Here is a 23516-nt window from a genome sequence, read left to right as displayed (position 1 = left end):
GCTGGAGAGAAGAACGAGCCAAAAATGACCCCAAATCCCAGGTGAAGGAAGCTGAAATGCTGTTTCAGGGATGTATTTTGTGTGTGTCAAATGAACTTGCTTTCGGTTTGAAGTTCAAATCCATAAAAGAGGAGTCTGGACACTTAATCATACTCTAATGTTCTTAACAATCTAGTTTCGATTAAAAACTCACTGCCTCTGAGCACAAAGTGAAATGCTGTAGATTGATATAGACAGATGGGCTTCTTTCTATATCCAGAGAGCAATAAGATAACCACTACCTTCATTTAAAAATTAATTGTCCTTTTATGCTTATAGTTCTTTCAGCAGAAAATCAATACTTTATTTCAGTAACTCTGGCTTCTATGAGCATGACTTCTTCAATGTACCTGTAGCACACAGGTTTAAACTATTTTTTAACCCACTATTTGTTGGGTTTAAAACATTTCTTTTTTTTTATTTATTGTTTTAAGTACTGACTTCAAATCTTTACACTCAGCTTAGTTTATGCAAGCTCATTCAATCTAGCCACCTTGGTTATGGTCAGGCAATAAATAATCTTCCCTCAATAAACTTGCTTTTAGCCAGTCATAAATTACTCGATGTCAGTACACCCTCTGAAGACTAAAGACATCATTTACGGGTGCCCAAAAAGTTGAAAACAAATAAACACATAAATCAATCCGAAGAAAGTGTTAAAAATTGCTGTTGCACAAATGTTTCCTCCTGGCATAACCCCGTGGTAAGTGTAACATTAATCTTCATTGAGAAGAAGATGCAACATACACTTAAAATAACTGTGGGCTGCTTATAATTTCAGAGCATCCTAAATCAAATAATGATTTCTCACTCGAGGAGCATGTGGTATTGTTAGCCAAAGAAGAAGAGAAATACTTGGGAGGGAGTTGCTTCTTAGGGCTATCGAGCTAAATGATGGAGAGTTGGCCTCTGGAGAGAAAAGCTTCTCAAGTCTTCTAAAGTTCAGTTGGTGTGGATAATCCTTGATTAAACTTTGCCGAAGTGAGATCCTGAGAACATTTAGGAAGCTTTATAAGACTGGAACTCTTAGTTCAGAGGTAAAAGCAGGGCAGAATCAAGGGTGCACCTTAGGGATTGTTGGCTACTGAGCACATTGGTAGGAAGAGCTAGGACTTGAGCGATGTACACTAGCTAAACTAAGGCAGGTAAGCCATGGCTGATGTTATAAAGTGTTTTTCTATTAGCTGTTATACAATCCATGAGAGAGCACTGGATCCCCAGTTCAGAGGATTGTTTTTTTGTTTTGGTTGTTGTTTTTTTTTTATATCTCACTAGTACTGTCTTCAGCTGGCCAGGCTCTGAGTGATGTGTGAGCCAAGAGTCCAGCTATTTTCTAAAAGGAAAGCAGAAAGTCCTGTGCACAGGATCCTTTCTTTGGTTCCCCATTTGTGTTTCTGCAGTGGGTGTGGGAGAGCTGCTTTGATTTTGCAACACGGTTTGCCACATCCTTGTTCTTGAAGTACTCAGTTCCACCCAGGAGGGCTGTTGGGAGCATTCATCAGGCATTGAAAATCCTTTAGTAGATGATTCGAAGCAATGCCTATGACATGTAAAGTTTAGATGGGCTCAAAAAGCAATGCCTGTCTGCAGCAAGTCCATCCTTCATTCAGCATGTGTTTTGATAAGGAGTCTGAGGCTGCTTTTCTCATCACTCAGTGGTATGATGCACAGTGTGTGCATCCTCTCTAATCATGGTGAGTGGCAAACAGAGGAGTTGTAGAGAAACAAATGGCTTTGGCCTTTAAGCCAAGGCTTGTAAGGTCTGAATAGATATTATGTGAACACAGTTTCATGGACTATATGCTGTTTAAACATCATGCTGTTTAAATCGTATGGACAGAGACAAACGTGCCTGTTGTTCTTGTCAGTTATTTTATAAATTAAACTGTGCTTGTTCCCCAGGAGAATCATAAGAATAGCCATGTGGATATTTTTCATTGCAGCAAAGCTGACAGGGAGGGAAAAGGAGAAGCATTGCTTTTTTCCACTCTTGATCTGATGATATTTTCACAAACACATAAGCTGCACTTTGAGGTGGAATAGCAGCTCCTTTTCTGCTTGAATGTTCATTTACCTTGTGGTGGAGATGTCCAGTGTTCTCTAACTTGCAGAATATTTCTCAGATATCTTTTGACCTTTCATCTTCAGAAGCAACATGCCTGGCTCAGACTGAGGCAGCATAAATATTTTGATATGAGGAAAAGTACTGTGGATGAAAGCTTACAAAAATAACTCGGTTACATATGTATAACTGCCACTGACATTGGCATGAAGGAATCACGTAGCCCTGCTTCTTTGCTGAACAGCTTATTTAATGTGAAAAGCTAAATTCCCACTGATGACAGAAACTCCTGGTTCAGGAAGGCATTCATTTAACAATACACACTCAAAACTGAGTTATAGCTATCTTTGCTATGGGAAAAGATAGAAGTTCTGTGTATGCAAGTACTCATCAGTCCAAATATATGATGTCTGTATTAAAAGGATTCTGAATCAGTTTTCTCAGATACTTAGAAATTTGAGGGGATATGATTAAAAAATAAACATAGGAATGAACAGAGCTTAAAGTCTAGAGTTCTGTGTTCTGGTTGAAAACAAAACAAAATTATAGAGCTTTGCACTGGGCTCCCATGAAAGATACTGCTCTTATCTGTTCCTTTTTAGAACTGCTTAAGTCCACAGAAGACAAATTACTGTGATATTTCTGGTTTTGTGGTGATATCAGAGGCACAATGCCAGCTGAAATACATATTATCTTAAACTGGAGGAAAAAAAAGAAGAAAAAGGTTTTGCGAAGGGAACTTAAAGAGTGAAGGAATAAGCTATGGAACTTAGAGATGCTCCTGATAGTAATACAGATCTGACTGCAAATTAGGAAATGTTGTTATATATTTTTCAGCATGTGTTGCCAGGTCACTGAACAAAAATTGACCTACAGAAGAAACTGTCCAGAAGCCAGTAATTTCTTGAGTAAGGAGAAAATATCTCTAAGGAGAAACCTTGGAAAACATTGGCAAAAACAGCCCTCCTTAAACAGATTTATCTCTTTTCACTGGTATGAGGAATCGGAGAAAACAATCCCAGCATCTGAAACAAGAAGGTAGGGCCCCAGGTGTTCTGAGGAGAGTTTTGGGTTAGGGCTGGTTCAGGAGCAGAGCTCAGTGCTATGGGAGGCATCAGGAAGCTCAGTGCTACTCACCCTCTCCAGCTGGAAAGGCAGACTTGTTGCAGCATGTCAGCCAATTCTTGTTATAATTTGCCAACAGGAAAATTAGTAATATTACTAGTTTTTCCCTGTTTTCTCTTCTCAAGGGAACTTTTTTTAAATACTGGGAGATTGAGTATTGGCCCATTTTTGGAGGTGCTGAGTGCCTGGAGCACCCTCTGGAATCAGTGCGAGCAAACAGTTCAACATCCCAATCTCCCACTTTTCAGCCCCCTTTTTTGTACAGTTCAGTCTGTGAACACTGCACAAAAGCTTTCTGATGAGGATCCAGTTGGCATCCGGATAGATTATTTTTTCAACTGTCTCCCAGTGGGGATGGATTGCCTTTTCCTTCAGAGAGGCCAGATGATTTTTATTACAAATGAACCAAAACCTTGAGGCAGGACATGCATTACATTTCCATGGCAGCGCTGGCAGGAGTGAAAGATCCTGATAAGAGTTTAAGGATAATTGAACTCTAGTCTCCAGCAGGTACATGACAAATATAGCAGCTTCCAAATTCTGTGCGTCACTGAGCGAGGCTGGGTTAGAGGATAAATGGGCTATTGCTTAGGAGAGCGAGGATCAGTCAGGGTCCTGAGCCTGTCCCAGCTGTTTATGGTCTCTGTCTGTTGTCCTTCATGGGACGTGTGGGCTGTATCTGTGCTAGTAAATCAAATGTGCCCAAAACTGTTTTTCAGCATTGAGGCTGGCTGGCAAAGGGCAGATCATGCAAATATTGTTAAAGTTACTTGACTTCTGAGACAGGTCATTATGTTAATGGGGTTACACAGCAAAAGGAAAACAAACTTCTACACTTTCAGTTATCTTTTAGTTGCAGAGCATGTTTGAGTTGTGCCAGGTGGATGGGAATAGCATACAGTTTGTATTAAATCAAAGACAGAGCAGTCAAAAATGATCTCTGAGAATGGTAAAGCAATTAGGCATTTTCTGAATGGCCTTTGGTGGCGTGAGGTGGGCGGAATACTGATTTAGTGCCCACCAGAACAGAACAAATGGACACTGAAGAGTGGCTGGGTGGTGTGAAGCTACACAATGAGTCTGCTGTTCATGCCTGTTTCTGGGACATGCTCCATTGATCACCTCAAAGCCCACAGCCCTCAAGCACTCAAGTCCCTGTGGGCTGCTGCAAGCTAGGCAGGGATGTAGTTTCCCTGAAGCTGTTCTGACCTCTGCTAGTGATGGCTTTGGCCACAGCTTTGTGCTTGGTGTTGTTGGGGATGGTTAATGCCAACTCCCTGCTTCCCTCTCATCCAAACCTATACTGGTGGCATTACCAAGTGCAGCCCATGGCCTGAGTGTTATCCTGTGTTTCTGCTTTCCTTTTCCTGATTACACTCTCTCCAAATACACGTGCAGCCATTTCATCAAATCGAGAAAGATCCTTTCCTCAGCTGGAAGCTCATTGACTATTCTGTAAGACTTGTAGTCAGAGGCACTCTTTAATTAAGATTGTACCAAAGGAGCTTTGATTCGAGCCATGTATTACAGCCTGATGTTGTTTTCTTTGTCACTTCAGTAGGTTATTGGAAATGTAGTCCTTGATTAAAAAGATTGTGTGCAATTACATTCCATCTCCACATCTTCAGCTACATCAGTAGCTTGTCAGTGGGTCATTGGGAATCAGATTGCCAGAACCTTTGTACCTGTTCAATTTATAACAGGCTGGTTTTCTGGCACAGCATCTGACAGTGCTATACAGCCAATACCTTATTAATGCGCCATTAGCCACAAGGAACACTTTCAAAGCGAACCTAATGTACAGCGAGCAACAAGGGCTTGCCTGAACTGACTCAGCAGTTTGAAGGTCTTTTTGCAGGGCTCACACTAACTTCTGAATGTGCTTGAATATCTCAAAACTAATGCTGGTGAAAACTTGCTTCCATCCACCTTCCTTATTTTGGTTTCTGGTGGACTGAGATCATAATTTGAAAGCAAGTTAGTGGGCTAAGGAATAAACACCTTCCATCAAGGACTTCTCTTTAAACACTTAAAATGGTCAAAGGGATTATCAGCTGCTTTGCAAGTCCCTGGAGTTTGCAAGTTGGTTAATTGCAAGTGCAGGCAGTAGGGGCTAGTTGCAGAACATGACTTTTGGACAGAAACAACTGTGTATCTAACTGATAGACATTACATCCCCAAATCAGTACGTCCTGAGAAAGATGCAATTACCTTTCTCTGATTCCCATCTCTCCAGGCATGGAATTCAGTACAGAACATCCAGCCAAGGATCTTTTAAATGCTGCAGGGACCAAGTTTTGATGATACCATTAGGATTAACTAAATTTTCCTGCCTTGTTTGGTGTACTTCCATGCTAAGATCCGTGCTAGGGTAGGAGCCAACTGGACTGCAGTCATTTCTCATTTACAAAACTAGCTTTTTTCTAAGGCAAATTTTAATATACGTGCAAATACAGATCTGAAATTGGTTTTGGATGAGCTGTTCTTTCCTTCCCCTTGGATCGTTTTCCCTGCAAGGTTTTCTAGATGATCCCAGCACTGTGCATTTTGGTAAGGAATGACTCCAGATCTCCCACAGTTTCAATATGCACCAGCTGAGTCCAGGAGCATCTGGAAGGACAGCAAACTGGCCCAAAAACAGTGCCAGCTTTTCAGTTGTTCAGCTGCAGTTCTGCTTGGTGTTATTCTATCAGTGCCGAATTCAGAAGTGACTCCTATTCTTGTGTCAGGCACACTCAGTGTTCCTAAAATGGGGTTTTGACTGAGGAGGGGCAAGAGTCAAGTGCAGGAAAGAGCCTTCATAACTCCATCATAGTTCAACATAAGTCTTCTCTTAGGAGGTGAACAAGGGCAACTGGTTCTTATCAGTTTTGCAGTATTTCTGACAGTACCTGCTTTATAAAAATAATAAAATTCATGATCTTCTCCCGTCACTGCAGATTAATGTTAAGAATTATCAGATCCCAATGTCTGGGGGAAAAAATATTTTATCTTTACTAAAAAGGTGTGATTTTTATCTACTTTTGTTCTGCGTCAATAAAAAATGAGACCCCTGCAAATGATGTTGAAGAACAGGGGTGAGAATAGGCAGACCTCAGACTATCTGTAAGGGGTGAATAGGTGTAATAAGAACACTCTGAGAACGTGTCTATGTTCACAATTACCATCCAAAGGCAACTATTAATAACTAAAGCTAATATATTAAGCAAGATACAAGGAAGCTCCCTGAATATCAGAAACTTCCACCTCTGCACAATGGTTTTTAATTCAATGCTGTGCTTTCTATTTAAGCCTGCTCTGCAAACTGAACTTTGCAAACTGAGATTTAGCCAAACCTTCTCTATTTATGTGACTACCCAAACTGCACCCATGGCTTTTCAGGGACTATGGGGAGACAGCAATGGAAAATAGCCTCAGACTGCCATAAAAATTAGTTTTTGTATACACCAAGCCTCGGAGTAGGAAAGATATATGTTGGCTTCTTGCTCAAGAAGACTGAGCATGCGAAGGAGGGTAGAGAACCTGCTCATAAGCATTCTGATACATGTAAAGTTACCAAGGTCAGTCATCCTGTACTGATATGCTCGGTAAATAATGGGACTCATATGTTAAAGCTGCTCAGGGCATCTTTCCTGGGTTGAATGAACATTGTAACTGCAAACCTTTCAAAAGCAGAGAGACGTACAGCACTAAGCTAGAAAATAAGACTTTATGGGCATGCTAAAATATAATCTGCACATCGCACCCTTCTTTGAATGACTCTTCCCTAGCAGAGAATAATGTTTGGCTTGCATTTACTTGACTGTGAGCACCCTTGAATTATATTAGTTCTGTAAACACTGGCCTAGTAGCGGGCAGGTTGATTTCTAGAGAAATTCTCTTTCTAATAAAATGCCTCATAAAAACTGTATTGAGTTCAGACAGATTGTGGGCAGATAGAAACTTCTTATTGCTTCACTTTAACTTAGTATTTTTGGACTTACCTGTGCTTGACAAATAGCATCTTTCTGTCAAGTGTCACTCACAAGCAGGAAAATTAAGGGCAATTATTTTCTGAGGCATATGGCAGTGATCAGGTATTACTCACATGGACACCTGGTCAGTGAGGTTTGAGGAAAGGGAGGCTCAATGTGATATTCAGCGTGACTAAAGCCCATGTCTCCAAGATGCTTATCTGAAATCAGTGGGCCATAAAGGCTGACAGCCTACACTTGGCATTTCCCATATTATGCAGTGATATGACAAGCACCATTTCCAAAGCCTCCATAAAACCTAAGGTGGGTCTGAAAGCTAAGCAGTTTCAGTAAACACTGCTGAACTTTGTCTTTGAGGAAAGCCTTTCTGCCAGAAAGGATGCTCTAACTGGAACACTGCATTCCCAAAACAAATTCCCCTTGGTATCACCTCCCCTCACCTGCCAACTAATAAAACTCTCTTTTCCTTGAAAATGAAGTCCAAGCGGAGTTTTGACTTTGCAAAAAGAAGTGTCAGTAATCATCTGAGAGCCAGTCCTACTGATATGCAGTTTTTAGTAGGAAGTGTTGGCAGGCTACAGTAACAGCATAAAACCCTAAGGTAGGTAGCAACTTTGACAACAAAGAACGATGTTCAGACTGTCCCCTCAGCATCTACTGGAAGAGTAGTTTGAAGTGACAACTCTTCACAGTGGCCTCAAGTCCCAGTAGGCTGTTTTTTCCCAACTTACAAGCCTAGGGAGTAGCCTACTGAATGCCACTCTCTTTGTTTTTGGTTGTTTTTTTTTTTTTTTTCTTTTTTCTTAGTGACCTACTACAGTGGATAGCAATTAAAGCATTTGCCAAGTTCCTAATGAATATAACCTTGAAGCTATATTAGCAATCTAATGATGAAATATAGCTGGCCTATCTGTATATCTCCATCAAATGACAATACAAGTGTACTGTTCAGGAACAAATACAGATCTGCTTGTAAGAAATCTGGGACATCCTTACTACATACCACTCTGGTACATGTATCAGCCGGCTTATCAGCAGGGAATCCCCTCACCTTTCTGCCTGAGGTCTACTGACATCACTAATTATGATAGCAAGCTCCTTGCATTACTGTCATGTAGTTAGCTTTTGTTTGCTGTTTTGTCCTAAATTTCAGATGTGGCTTGTTGGTTGCTGAAACTATGTACGGAGACATTTCAGTCGCTGAGGTGATCTTAGAGCATAAATTGCTCCTCCTGCAAATTTGCTTCTTGCAGTGAAAGTGTGATCATTTGTTATTTATTTATGTTTAGAAAAATTCCTTCACAGTGCACTTCTATGTTCACCTTTGTAGCTCTCTCCCCAGTCTGTTGGATAGCTCACAATTTCAAGAATCTGCTCTGCTATAGGAAGTGACTCTAAAAGCTGGTTTCCTTCCCCCTCCCTCTCCCCCATTTATTTATTTTTTTTAATGTTAATATATACTTTTTAAGCTTCAGAAGCTTTTTTAGCCCTGCAAAGCTTAGCCTGGGAACTGGAATAGGTTCTTTTCTACCTCATGAATCACCACCCTGAGAATGAACTTGGAACAGGCTGAGAATTCAAGAGCCAGGAGCCATTCCCACTCCCACCACACACCCTGGCCTTACAGACGGCAGTGCTGCACTGCTACGGGATACAAAAAGCTTACTGCTCATCAGTGAGCAGCTGGGACTTTGAATGCAGATGAGAAGTAGGCTCAATCCACTTGAGTATAAAGATAAAGGGGTCAGTAGAGAATGAACATTATTTTCCTGTCCATAATTGAATTTTAAATGCATAATAAGACTACAGTAACTAGACACGAAAGGGTCCAACTGTTCTTAATTGATTAAAATAGATTCTGAAAACAGTTTCTATTAAGGACTTAGCACAATGCTGTAGCATGGAATCAGGATGGGTTTGCAGTTAGCTGGCTCTCTTCACCGGGTCAAGCAGTATGGAACAGAAGTGTTTTTTCACAAGTCAGGTATTGTCACTCAGTACTGACAGTCACCTGCCTCTGCCCTGATAAACTCAACCATGGGGCAACAGCAACATATCCAGGGCCTTTAGAATCAAAACCCAGCTTTTTCCCCTGTGAGCAGAAGGAATGTTTTCCAGTGCTTGTATAAAGTTAAACTGCTAGAAAGAGGTACAGGGTAGAGGTCAGATGTGAGTTGAGAGTACTTGTACCCTGCTGCTTTTCCTTTTTCTTTTCCCTCTACTACAATGTCAAATCTCTGGTACAAAAGTCAGTGTTGTTTCTCCTCAGTCAGAAAGGTTAAAAAACTCCCCCCATAATAGCCCAGGGCAGGTTTGGTAGTGACCACAAGGGCAATTATATTGGCAAACTTCAGGGGGCCTGGTGGAAAGAGAAAAATGACAGATAGTATTAGAAGGACAGGTGGAAAAATCATTTATACTAAGTCAGTAGTATGAGAAAGGCTAAATCCAAATGTATCATCATAAGCAGTTCATTGCATTACAGAAGCACGTAGACAGGAATTGAGATTTTCTTCTGTGAGATCTTCAAACCTGGGACTCCAGCTGTTCTGATAAAAGGTTGGCTTATATGTCATTTGTCAGATATGGCCAAAAAAAGAAGTTAATATCTCACCCGTAAGATGAGACGGTAAAATCAAGACTGTTTTCTCTGCCTACGCATGGAAAATTCTAGGAAAAGTAGTTTTCTGTAGGCTCCTAGAATGAAAATATTATTTATCTTACTCTTGTCTAGAATGAAGGCTTTTGTTCTCTAGCCAAAGAATAAGAAGTGTACTTCTGAAGTACCTTGAAATTGGCTGTAGTACAGGTAGCTCAGCATTAATAAATGAAAAAAATAATATTACAATAATTTCTGCAACACCAGCTTGGTGTTTTATCTCATCACCTTTAAGCAGACTAAATAAAGCATTGCCTTAATAATTTTCCATGAAGTAGCATGGCAACTGCTCCAGTTCACTGGCATTCATGCAGACAACAGAATCCTGGCAAAATTTTAACATACACATTTGAAAGGCAGCAACTCTGGGTTTTGTCTTTTAATTGCAGAGCATTAAATCATACAATCTGTCTAGCTCTAGGCTCTCTGTCTGGGCCATGTCTTATGTTAACCTGTTGTCAAAATAAATTTGATTTGTAACCATACAAAAGTCAGGGTGAGAGTTTAATTTTAGGTGGTTTCTCTGAACTATTTGAAACAATTTTTTCATGTAAGGGCTTCAGTAAATGCATAACAATAATATGCACTTATGGCAGCCCTGAGAAGTGAAGCACAAGGCCAACATACCTAATTGCACTTAGGTTCTTAAATCCTAAATTCTCATTGACTTTAATGAGAACAGAGGTGCTCAGGCACAATTTAGGAGCCAATCTATTCCTGTGCCTTTGACTTTTACCTAAGTCCAAATAATACTGTCAGACTTAAATGCAGCCTCTAAGTATTTGCTTGTTTTACTGGATGACACCTAGACTAGTCTGTACGCTGCAGTCTTTGTACTGGATCCAGTACTTCTCTTTCCAATCTCCACCTCCACCGTTGAATGGCAAAGCAGAAAATTGAAGCATTGCAGGAAACTTCCAACTTTAAAAATTAATACGTTTATCTGAAGTCTTCTCTGGAATTCAAATGACTTCCTCATATCTCAAGAAACAGTAGCTATCTTTCCTGCAGGTCAGTGTGTACACGTTAATTTAAATCCATGTGACAAGGGATATCAGATTGAGCTGAAAATATATAAATCATAAATTCATGCTGACAAGGCACTTTTGAAAAAAAAAACTAGAAATAGATGCTTAGTAAATTTATACAAAGCCTTTGACATCATAAGTGCTTTAGAATAACATTCAAACAGCTGGTAAAATGGAAGTTTGTCATCCTTTGTATTACATGGAAGGAAGGTCAGACTAATTAATTAAGCAAATATAGAGAAAGCCTGATCTAGCAGTCATTAGAAACTAAAATCAATGGGAATTTGTCTTGCAGAACAAAAACATTACTGCTTACAAAACCATTAAAGAACTCTGGACTTGGCCCAAGTAGGTAGAAATCTTTTTGGAAGGCTTTTCTTCCCAGAACAGGAATTTTTCCTAACTCTTTTAAAGAGCATTTCATTTACAAATATTGGACTTTTCCATTTTGTAACTGAAGAGTAAATCCTACCGCACACTTACTGAGACTGCAGCCTCACTTAGCCATTTAAGTAGTATTTGCCCCAAACAACAGCTATTTTTTCAGTGCCTTATCACATGTCTATGAAAGCAAAATTTTATGTATTAAAATGAAACCTCTAACCTGTTCTAACAAGTAGATTCATGTTCCATTTTAAGTTTCTAAGTGTAGTAACATTAATAAATGACAAAAACAGCCTTAGCTCTTAGGATCAGCCTAAATTCTTGAATGGCAGACCTGTCATTGTCAAGACCCGGCAGACAGTATAAGCAGACCCCTGGGAATCATCCTTTAAAAACCTGGAGTTCCATAATCATATTTTGAAGGTATACAGTAAGTAAAAACAATAACAGTGGATTTGCGTATTGATTGTCAGCCTTATTCTGTATCTCTGACATGTAACTTCCAGTTTCAATCTTGTAGGATCTTGTCTATAGTGCCTCTGAACTGCTTTCAAGAATGGTAGCAGTCATCTCCATGCTGCTGTGAGAGTACCGCATCTCTGTTACTGTTCATCGTATTGCATCCTGCTTTTAAATCAGTGAAGGATCCTTCTCATTTTACTTACCAGGACACAATATTGTTAGCTGTTGTTGGATGGTTTGAGTTCTCCTCTTTTAAGAAGAGAAAGTATTTAGTTCTCAAATTCATTTGTTTATACGCTAAAATTTGCGGGACTATTTTTAGATAGTGTGCCAAATGCTGCACAGATAATACAATAACAGATACAGTCTAGGAGTGTTCCAGTGGAAGCACTGGATATTAACTGGAAGTAAAAACATGGTAGATCCTCATGGCTTCCAGTACTGATGTGGTTTGGCCACAGAGAAATTCACCTTCCACAGCACTATGTGTTTTGGTATGTTTCCTATGCATTCTGCTTCAATAGTTCATTTTCTGTTATTCTGATTTTATGCAAGCATAAAACTATGGTAACATGGCATTATACAGACTTCATAACCTCAAGGAATTATTTGGGACACAGTGAACTAGGCATAATTCTGTTCTCATCTATCCCCGTAAACAGCAAGGTCCATAAATCATCTTCCATCTAGTTTGACATACAGTGGCAGTCAGGAAAATGTTATGCAGAGCTCTCCATCTTGCAAATGTAGGCTGTGGTGCCAGTTAATACAGCAATGCTAAGGCTTGCTTCCAGGCAGCAAGCAGGGAAGTCACAAGAGTAAACACTCTTGACTCCTCTTTCCTTTCCTATTTTTTTCTCTATACAAAACAAACAACAACAACAAAACAATGCCAGCACATATCACAAAGAGTATGCATCTATGGATTGACCTTTACTTTAGAAATGTCCTTTTCCACATCTCTCACGCTCTGAGCTTGGTGAATTTTATTAAATCCTGTTTTAAAATATGTTAAAACTGAGCTCTGTAGGACTAAATATTTTCACTTTTAAAAAGAAAGTTCCTCTTTATGGGTTTGACTTTTACCTAACTGATTCTCCATTCTGCCTGGAAATATTTACTGGTGTACAAAGCGTCTAAAAATGTAGTGTTCTGACCTTGTAAGGATTTATGATTACTTTACGCACACGTAGATGGCAAGCTGAGAGCTGGCAAACAGGGACTTTGACGGGCTCTGTAGATAAACCCATAGACTGAAATCTTCAGTGATGTCCTTAAATTTCTTACCTTACACTTAGCAGGTCAGTCTGTGGTGTCTCTGCAGAGAGACGTATCTGCTCTGGTCCTTGGTCCCGTGCTTCAGCAGCACAAGCTTTTGCTCTCCTGCTACCATGAGCTCGCCCATCGTATCTCATTTGCAATGCACAGTGAAACAAATTGCCTCCCCTTCCAACACTCAAACTTTAAACCACAAACTATAATGTTTAGCTGTTAATAAGGCAAATGAGGTGAGAAGTGTTGTGTATCGTTGCAATGTGGATGTCATTCAGAAATGCTGATGCATATTAATGTACACTGATGTCATTTAATGAATAATAGATGTATTTGTTATTGCTATGCCACTCAAGCAGGGAAAACAACATCAGCCTGCAAGGAAATATGTCAGGAACCACTATTGGACAACCAAAAAATGTTTATACATATTTCCTCATGCTGTATAAAAATGCAGATGGTGTAGAAGAGGAGAGGGAAGCTGACAATTTAGTGTGGCCAAGTACACAGGACCTGGCACCAGAGCTATTTCCAGCCCGATTTGCTGAGGGGCACCTTGGCTTCATGTCGGTTTTGTGGGGCCTCGGGTAGGCCAACCTGTTTGCCACAGTGTGCCTGTACCCATGGCCCCCAGCCGGCCAGGAGCTTTTATCTGATCCCTAAAGCCTGGAGAGCCCTGAGGGAGCCCAAATTCCCCAGGGTCCTGCCTTGTCAGGGGGTGGGTGGCCTGATGGCAGCCACAGCCTGCTCAGGCCTGCAAGGCAAAGCCCCGTGTCGCCATGAGGCATGGTGCCAGCAGGCAGGCCTGGCCTTGCTGCAGCCTGCTAAGCCTGATTTAAAACCTCTTTTTTTTTTTTTTTTTTTTTAAATTGGAAACTATTTCTTCTTCCTACTTTTTTTTGTAATCTGGTGAAAAAAAGTGCTTTTATTCCTTCACAAACTCATTTTCTAAACAGTAACCAGCAAGGATTTATGGACCAGTGATTTTCACAGCACCCTCTCAGAGTCATAGCAGTTATTATGCTGTATAAGTACATGCAGCATATTTGAGAATAATTGCAAGAAAAGGACCCCCAGATAATATTTTCTGTTCTGTACTCACACTAATCTCACATTTTTTTAAAATAATAGCTTCTCAGAAAGTTACTGAGAACTAGAAATCTAAAAAAAGAAATTTGTAGAATTATCTTTGCTATTTTGAAGACATGGTAATTATTCAAACATGACGTAGCTTTCTTACTTGCCAAATTTGTTTTTTACAAGACCTTTACTGGTTATTGAATAACTTATGTGCCAATTTTTTCATGTGCTCATTGAATGATACATGATTCAAGTACAAATTTATATTAGGCAGAGTTGTATGGAAAAGAGAAAATGCTAAAACAACCAGAAAAGACTATAAGAAATCAGTTTTGCCCAGGAACTCTGTGCAGACCATTCTTTTTTATTCAGATCATGAAATCCTAGCGGGAGCTCATGAAGATAATCTTACACAGAGGCCAAGTGGAAAAAAGAAGCAATCGTTATCCCACGTATCCTATGAGAAAAGCCAAAAAATTGTACAACTTTGACTATCCAAGCACTACCTTCATTTTCCTCTGACAAAAGTTTGTAGTTAGAGATTTTTATTTAATGATAATACAAATATGGGAAAGAACATCTTGATCCTAATATCACAACGAAGAGAGCCTAATTTTGATTTCATTTCTCCTAGTGAGTATTGGATCATATCTGGTTTTCCTCACCCTTACCTTTTTGGCCTCATAATTTTATTCATTGTTTTAAAATTCTCTTTGATTTGGCTTTCAAGGCGGGAATATGCTTAATAGCAGTGACATGACATTGCACTGGGGAGAACTAGCACAGCCATCTGAAGCCTTGCTTGCAAGTGCTCCTGCTTTCTTATCTCTCACAGAAGCATTTTGCAAAAATCCATTATTGTTGAGAGAAATGCATCAATAATGGAGGAAAACAAAAGTTTACAGTAAAAAGATGTTGTTTGCCACTATCAAGTAAGGGGGGTGATTAAATAATAGATCGTGTGTTTGAAAGATTGAAAATGAGTCTAATAACTCAATAATTTTTGAAGGAACAGGTATTCTTCTTTTTTTTTTTTTTTCCTCTGATGCTATTAGTCTATTTTATGGCTTAAACTGCTCGAAAAATGCTGACTTTCTCTGTGTAGTAGAATCAGATATTTCAGGAAAGTAAAATTGGGCAATTGGATAATAAAATTAATGTCTGCTTGCAATCACATATCCCATTGCTGTTCGAAGATCCTGTTCTCTCAGCAAACCCAGTGAATTTAGTAGAGCTCTTGGATAAACTTTTATTTTCCTGATCAAACTTATATTTTCCAAACGTTTGGTGGGTGAGACACTGTGTTGTATCCTATAATAAAGAGGGGGAAAAGACAGAGATATGGGAGAGCGCAGAGATATGGGAGAGTGGGGTACGTGCAGCTCTAGTTTGCTTCTTCAGAAGAATTCCTTCCACTGCAGCCTCTTCCTCTCTGAGGTCACTTTGGTGGTGCAACCCTAGCTTCTGGTTGAGGCACAATCTCATGAAATTGGGTCAGGTTGAATTTTGCTCTGCTAGAATGAGACTCACTGTACTGGTGGGACAAGAAGTTTTCAAATCTGTTAAAATTTTCAGTACAAAATCTATCTACACTTGCAGATAGAGATAGGACAAGGGGGAAGGGTTTTAAACTAAAAGAGGAGGGATTTAGGTTAGATGTTAGAAAGAAATTCTTTACTCTGAGGGTGGTGAGGCACTGAAACAGATTATCCAGAAGTTGTGGGTTGTTCTTTTAATGGAAAAAAAGGCAAAATAACAAATGTTTTTAACCTTTTTGAAAAAGAGATTGTTTATCACAAGATTATTTTTAGATACAAAGTTTTTTTTCTTTTTTTTTTTTTTTTCCCCAGAAAACAGATTTGAAACACTAATTGTAGCGGTTATTGTCTGTGATCTTTGACCAGGGAAACAGTGATAGCAAAATCCTTTCAGAGGTTTTCAGTTCTCTACATTGCCCAGTTTTTCATGAAGAATCATTGACTGAAATTCCCTGTAGCTGAAACAAATTTCCTGTAGTTATTCCTTCCTCCAATAGCTGTCCAGCTGCCTATGCCGACAGGTGAGCTCATGGCAAGAACTACTCCTTTCTGAGCATCTCCATGTGCCCAGAATATCCCGGCTGGTCAGTGTTTCAGAGAAGCCAGTGCTGATAGTTGCAGTTACATCTGTCTGACTCAATATGGAAATTTCCTACTGTGGTAAATGGTGTCCCTACTTCTGAGGAGTTACCTAGAGCTACCTGTTGTGTGATTTCTCAGATAAGGTTTTGTGACACCATCTGCTGTGCACTGAAAAAGACGCTTTCTGTTGATGCTGAGCCATTTGGAGGAATCCTGCATGCTCTGAAACAGGGCAGGGGCCTCTCTCAGATCTTTCCCTTGGTCCTTCCTGGATGTGCCTGGACTCTGACCATCCTCCAGTCATGCAGTTATGTGCTCACCACTGTAAAGTAACAAGGATCTCTTCAAAACAGAAATGGTTGTTGAGCAAACTGTTTGGCATATCAGCAACTCAGTATAAACAGATGTAACTTGCAAGGGAACAGAGAAAGAAGACATAATAAGAAATAGTGTGTTGTTTTTTGTTTTTTTTTTTTTTAAAGGAATGAGGTAGTAAGTGAGGTAGTACAGATTTGCCATTGTTTATTGTTTTTCTTTGTTTGTGTGGTGGCTTGCTACGCTGCATTCTGTATGGTTTACTTACAGATAACTTAAATTGTCAGTTAAGTGACCTCTCAATTGAGCCCTAGGTTTTAATGTAGGAGCATAAGGAGATCACAGGAATGAATTTTCAGGAGAAAAGCAAGCTGAAGACAGTCATTCTGATCCCTACATAAATAAGGAAACAAGACTTTGTTTATACAGAGCATCCCATTCTTACCAAATCCAATAGATAAAATTTTGCTTAGAGTAGCAGTGTTATTTCCTCCTCTGCTATTAATTTTAAAAAGTGCTGTAGGCATTCATGTTTTGCAGATGCTTGCTTAAGCTGCAAATACATGTCCACAAGTAAATAAGAAAACGTTTAAAGCTGAAGTAACATTTTTCTTGCTGTGGGATGAAAAATCACTTGGAAAATTCTCCTGTGCTGCATCCAAAATATCAGCAAAGCATTTGTGTGCTTCATTGTCCCAAGGCAATGTTCTGAGCATGATGCCAACCACTGTTGATTTCTATTTCCCAAAGATTCCTCTAAAAAGTGTTTCAGTTTGAATAACCTGAAGCAGGCATAATTATTCCCTTTCTCTACATTCCCATGCTAATTCTCTGACAACTGTCCATATAAAAGCTTTATCTTTGGTTGGTGGGTAGTGGGGAGTGCAGAAAAGCATGGGTTCATGGAAAATGATATTTTTTTTTGCACCTGTTTTCTGATGGTCTCTACCACTCAATTACCCACAGAGACCGTGGCCTAAGCTACACAGACCATACATCTGAGGAAGGGGTCCTTCAAGACCACTACAAACTGAGCTGGTTTACAGAGTTGGAAGATCTGGGATTGCCCCTTTCTGATGTAAAATGTCAATAAAATATGCACAAGCCTTGCCAAATCTTTCTCTGTCCCCTGCTTAGAAAGTGTTGACTCTACTCTCTCTATAGATGCCAAATTCATTTCTTTGAATTCTTGAGCTGGAGTCAGCTTCCAAATGGATCCTACAGCAGTTTCCTGTAGGGTCTGTTTCCAGTTGGCCAAGGCTTTGGAGTGCACTAGAAAGACTTTCCTGGACATAGGAAGATTAAAACTTTCAAGCATAAGCTCTTCATTCACCTGAATAAGTAGCTTACAAAGCTGTGTTAGAGCTGTTTCTAGCAAACTTCATGTTGATATCTTTCAGCTGTTACTATCCCATAATACATATCATGGCAATAACTGCAGGTATGGTAGGGAACTTTTTATAGTCTAATACTTGTAATATGGTAGGGTTATGTTTTCAAGGCAGCCAGCAATGGGGGTAATGAATCTTTAGAAGTTACCTTCTGTCAGCTGAGACAAAGTAATGGACTGCCTGGGTGCTCTTAGCCCATATGAGAAAACCAAGTAAGTCTTAACCAGTAAATCAGACTCCCTAAAAAATAAATATATAAATAATTTTTAAAAAGCTCAACCTAGGCTGACTGCACCTGCATTTCCTTTACAAAGTCTTGCAAATTTAGTTTTAAACTGTAACTTCTGTGAATTTTAGCTAAGAAAATTCAGTGAGGTTTTCTGTTATCAAGCTGCCCAGTGATGCCACTGGAGCATATATAAATGGTCTTGAGAGCAGTGTATTTGTACACGCATTTTAATTTTGAATCCATGGGACAAGATTGCTATGACAGCAATGGTGCTATTGTGCACATTTATTGTACGTAAATGGGAAGACAATCCTTCCTATCTGGAAGCAAAGCACAGGCTGATAGGTTTCAGCTACTACATATACAACAAGTCCACATATTTGAAACAGAGGAAAGTATCACAGATGCTTTAAAAGCTGTGTTTTTCATTAATCTGACTGTAAACAGCATGCAAATCTCAGAGAGGAGCAGGTAAGGGAAGAGCTGAGCCAGGAATTTTATGGGAAGGAAGACAGATGATAGCAGGGTTTAACCCTGTGCAGCAGTCCAGTCTCTTCACCTGCCAGGAAATATTCGTTCCTGTCTATGCCTGATCCCTCACTTCGGATGGCCAAAACAGTTATGAGGCCACACACCAAACTGGGTGGATCAGGGTATGGATCTGGGATAAAGCAAACCATATTTTGTCAGCTTAGTTTTAACCCAGATCTGTCCCCCAACCTGGTCACCAGCCCAGTTGTGACCATTTCATGCGGATACAGAGAAGCACCCGTTGCAGGGTGGACTCTGGAGCAGGAATGACTGCTATTTAAATACCGAACTGTCCATGAAACCACAAGTCCTTCCCATGAGGCTGGAGAATGACAAAGGAGCATATTGCTTACAGGAATGACAACTTTCTATATAAATAGCAGCAGAGGGAGGGAAAAGGGAGCCTTGCCAAGGAGGAAAAGCATGAGAGAATTACAATGTCAATGCCATTGTTTTGTGTAGATCTGACAAAAACTGACGGTGCCGTCTGCATCAGTGATCTCTCAGGTGCAAAGGACAAGAGGTAGCAAGAAGATCTGTGCCTGCAGTGATGAAGAAGTCTTTCTCCTCACCTGCTCTGCTGGGGTTTTTTAAAAGTGCTTTGATGAGAGCTCAGTGACTTTAAGTAAGGGGAGCAATTTGCCCTCCTACAACTGGGAGATGAGGCAGTGCAGGTGCGAAGTGTCTGTTCTGTGCTTGGTATGTTTATACTTCACTAGCCAAAAAAGAAAAAGCCTAGCAGACAGTTCAGGTGTTTTCTAATGAACAAGTGACTATTTAAATATCACCTGAAAACACAACATCACTTTTGGAGCAAGACCCTAGCTGTGGGGCAATCAAAAGAAAGCTGTTCTGTTGACTCGAATCATGCTTTGTTCAGTTCAGTCTCTGCTGAATTTAATCTCACCTGTGGCAGGGGTGGGAGCGGTGCCTATAAGGTACTGCTCCTCCAGTCCTACAGCAGCTCAAGGAAAAATGCTCAGAGATGCCACATCTGTAGCCAAGTGTTAAAAAGGGACAATAGAAAAGCTTTGAGTGTTCTTTGGTTCATAAGAAACTTAGTGTATGCCTACCATACTGTGGATAAGAGCTAGAAAAATCATGTTGCTTGTGATCTCCAGTGGTTCTCAAGTCCTTCTTAGCAGTGATTTTAATGGGTGGCTGGTGGAAAGGACCAAGGATGAACCCTAGGGTTTACATTTTTGTTTGTGTGTACATGTGCATACTTAGATATAAAGTGCTCCAGCCGTATGTTACTGACATTTAACCTCTTGCAGTTATGGACAATGAAGTATCTGCGTGGGCTGTGCTTCCTAACAACTAGGCAGCATCCTTTTGAATTGGTCACAGCATCCCCTTAGCTGCTGTTGAAATGGTTAGCTGCTTTCATCAGGAGATGGGTATAGCCAGGTGGGGAACCATTTGGGTGGCACATTAATTTTTTTCTTACAGGTTTGCTTTTTTTCTTACAGATTAAAGATAATAAATGCCTTAGTACTAAATAGTGTTTAAGGAAACTTATGGAATATCTGCTGCTTTCATTTTTTTTTCCAGACCTTGATTTATTGCTTTTTTTATGTGTGTTGTTTCTTTTAAAGACTGCTTCATTTTTATGCACTTACTGTTTCTTAAAAAATACCAGTTTTATGAAGATTATATGAAATAAATGCTAGAAAAAAAAGAGATCCCTTTGCTGGCTTGTTCCAGCAGCCTACATTCTGAGAACCAAGGGTGTCTAAAGGGCAGCTGATATCAAGTCCCAGGCTGGGGAGTACTGATACAAAGCATTATTGAGGCATGGTATTTCTTCATGAGAAAAGCTATTCCATCTACTTAAATTCCAGGTGTAACCAAAGTTTTTGTGGTTGCATTATGTTTTCATTTCTCTTTTAATATATTATTTCCTTAGTTTCCCACAATTTAAATCAAACCACTATTAGAAAACACCAGGGTGACACATAACTTCATTGTCTGTAATGGCTGTTATAAATTTTTAATACATGTGCAAGGACTTAGGCAAATAAAACCACTGATGAAAGCCTGGCTATTTACGAAAGAGAGAACTGCTCACAAAGGTGAGTGTTTGCAAGGTCAGGATCTTTTTGTACTATTTTTTTTCCTCATTTTTTAACTTTTTCTGTGCTACGACCAGGATTTTGCAAATGTGAGTAGCTGTTGGTTATTAAAATATTCTCAAGCTACCTTTATTAGAAGTCTGTTATGTTCTGATCCAAATGAGTCTCCTCATTGCTGCCTGCTGATTTGGGATCAAAACCCAAAGCAAAAGACTGGTGAAGGAAAACTCCTTTACAGGTGCAATTATGGGTTCATTTTTTTTTTTTTCCACTTGCTCGAATGTGATTACCAACCTGTTCCTGTTCTTCAGGCAACTCTTAAAAGAGATTGCTACTTATGTATGGCAGCAGGAAAATGTTATGAAGTGAGAGCAGGTGTTTTCTGAACAGGAGAGTTTGCTTCTTTCCAGAATATACCCATGGTGAATGCGAAGATGAGAATTGTAAATGCTGTAGTGGTGTGACAGTCTGAATGGTGAGAGAATATAATGCTAGTCATCTTCAATGTGCTGATCAAATACAGCATGTGAGAAGAGAATGGAGAGGTTTGTTGGAATAGAGGTTTGTTGCAACTGAACAAGAGCTGCATCAGTATGTGTTAATGAATATTTCCTTTCTTGCTGCCTTTTGCTTACAACTTGCAAAATTCAGTGATGATAGAGTGAACTCAGTAGCAGAATGTGATCAAGAAAACAGCATTTTCTGGTGATTTGCAGACGCAGGCATTAGAAAATCCTTCACTTTCTTTCCCTAGGAAACTTCCATTGGCTGCAAGACACAAAGATGGGGATGTAAAATGGTAAGGACAGAAATAAAAGAAAATGTTTTGTGAATTTGTGCTGCTAAATGTAGAGATTACCTAACTTTGAAGTTGTATGATTTTTATTTGAGATGATGCTTTTGAAGCTGTGATCTTCTTGTGTGAAAATCTCTCATGTGCTTGTAGGTGAACATTTTGAAGCATGAATCGTAAAATATTCCAGAAAATGGAAGACAAAAAGAATGCAGTTTTTTTTTTTTTTTTCAGAGTTCAGTCTTTTTATTTTGGATTACTCAAAGTCATGAAACTTGGATAATTATGTTTTGTCTTTATTTGGACTTCTTATAATTGGCAATACTTTCCTGACAAGTTGTCAGCTGGGAATGACCTCCCTTCCCAACCTAGTTCCAGTTCTTCCTGAACTTCTCTGGAAATCAAACAGGAAATGGGTCACTTGGTACATGTGTATAAGCTCACCTTTGCTCTAATTCCATGGCACCTCTCCATTATAGACAATTCCTTCTGTTACAGTCATTGTGTTATTTTGATATTCCACATTGATATAAGATGTTGTTTTCCCTGATTTTCCATATTAAAAAAAAAGTCACAAAATGACTTGGGCAGAGCAACTGACAACAAACATGCTCCATTTTTAGAGTGGAGGTCAAGGAATCAATATGGCAAAGCTAAGTATGACAAATACTTAGTGCCTCCACAGAAGGTAGGAAAAAAAAAAAAGGGTCTATTATTATATCTCTTAGTTGGATTATGCTCAGACTGAGGGCTGAATTTTAAACTAGGCTGATGAAAATCCAGAATAGTTCTGCAATGTACGGTGTGATATGGTTATCTGGTAAGAAGTTGTAGGTAGGTTGGTGATGTTGGCAAAGGCCATGGGAGCTTGAATATGAACACAGGAAAAAAATAATACTGAATGGGTGACATCAGCTTACTTTGGACCAGATACAGGCTAAAGGTATAAGGCAGCAAATGCTTCCAAAAATCATGAAATCAATTAGAAGGGGCAGGAGCAGAAAGGGGAAGAAAGGCTTTTCCACCAGATAGTTTATATTTACTTGAGCATGTGCTTCTTTATTGCCGTTGGCCCTGACTGAAAGTCTAAAGCATAACATTAAGAGAGAACCTGTGATTTATCATAAAATGAAATAAATTTTTGTTCTGTTTCTAGCGGAAGAAATGTGAGCATCTGTGTTTTCAGCAGCCTTCTGTCTTGTTTCCTCATCTTTCCCTCTGAACAAAGTACTGACTGACACACTGGGAATATGATGTTTTTCCTGTCTAGGAATCTTTCCCCCGCTGACTGCTGTGGATTCGGAGTATCTGTGGATAGGACCCCCAGAGGCTTAGTCTTGCCAGGGCTAGGTGAAATGGTTTTGAAATTTAAATGCTTAAATAATGTTGGGAAAGTGTACTTATCTCTGTGGCTATTGTTCAAGCAAACCCTTGTCCAGTTGACGTGCTCTTTCCTTTCTGTTTATGTTCAAAAGGGATGAAAAGATCGTTAAAGATTCCATGAACTAACTCATAAAGATTCAAAACTGAGCATACAGCATTTAATTTTCCTCCAGATGTTTCTGTGCAAATCAGATGTCTGATTTGCAGCCTGTCACTGATCATCTAGTTTATTAGGATATGCACTTTCACAGCCTTGTTTTAAAGTTCATTCTCTTGAACTATCCTCCAAAAAGACAGATGCCAGAATTCTTTCCTAAAGCTCTAGCGAACATGTGCAAGAGGTGGAGGAATCGTTGTACCAGTTCTTCTGTATCTTCTGAAGGTCAAACTGCCTTCTAGGTACGCTTTGAAGGTACTTTGCAAAATGTAGAGCATGGTCTTTCTAATTTCGGGTGTATTTTGGATGAATATCTGTTTCTTTTGCACAGCATTTGGACGAGGCAGGTACATTATTTTTGCTCTTGCTTAAAACAACAGCTCAGGCAGCAGAATTTAGGAGGTACTTGATCTTAGTCCTTTAATCCTCCTTGAACA

The 23516-nt window shown here is 39.6% G+C and overlaps 1 protein-coding gene and 1 long non-coding RNA gene across 7 annotated transcripts in view; one reads left to right on the top strand and one right to left on the bottom strand.

The window, feature by feature from the left end:
- The window catches only part of CTXND1 (cortexin domain containing 1), a 50113-nt gene that overhangs the window by 7536 nt on the left and 19061 nt on the right, over positions 1-23516 (bottom strand). The window contains exon 1 of one of the 5 annotated variants that reach the window (XM_038184706.2): positions 13021-13173. The exons of the other annotated variants lie outside the window; for them this stretch is intronic. The gene's annotated coding sequence lies outside the window, so the exon portion shown is untranslated. Of the gene's footprint in view, positions 1-13020; positions 13174-23516 lie in introns of those variants that run through there. 5 annotated transcript variants of the gene reach the window in all.
- Positions 1-23516, top strand: part of LOC140003435 (uncharacterized) — a 51767-nt gene that overhangs the window by 11695 nt on the left and 16556 nt on the right. The gene's annotated exons all lie outside the window — the stretch shown is intronic.

This window comes from Anas platyrhynchos, chromosome 11 (genome assembly GCF_047663525.1).
Source record: "Anas platyrhynchos isolate ZD024472 breed Pekin duck chromosome 11, IASCAAS_PekinDuck_T2T, whole genome shotgun sequence".
In the NCBI taxonomy this organism is placed as follows: domain Eukaryota; kingdom Metazoa; phylum Chordata; class Aves; order Anseriformes; family Anatidae; genus Anas; species Anas platyrhynchos.
This window is presented reverse-complemented; position numbering and strand designations above follow the sequence as displayed.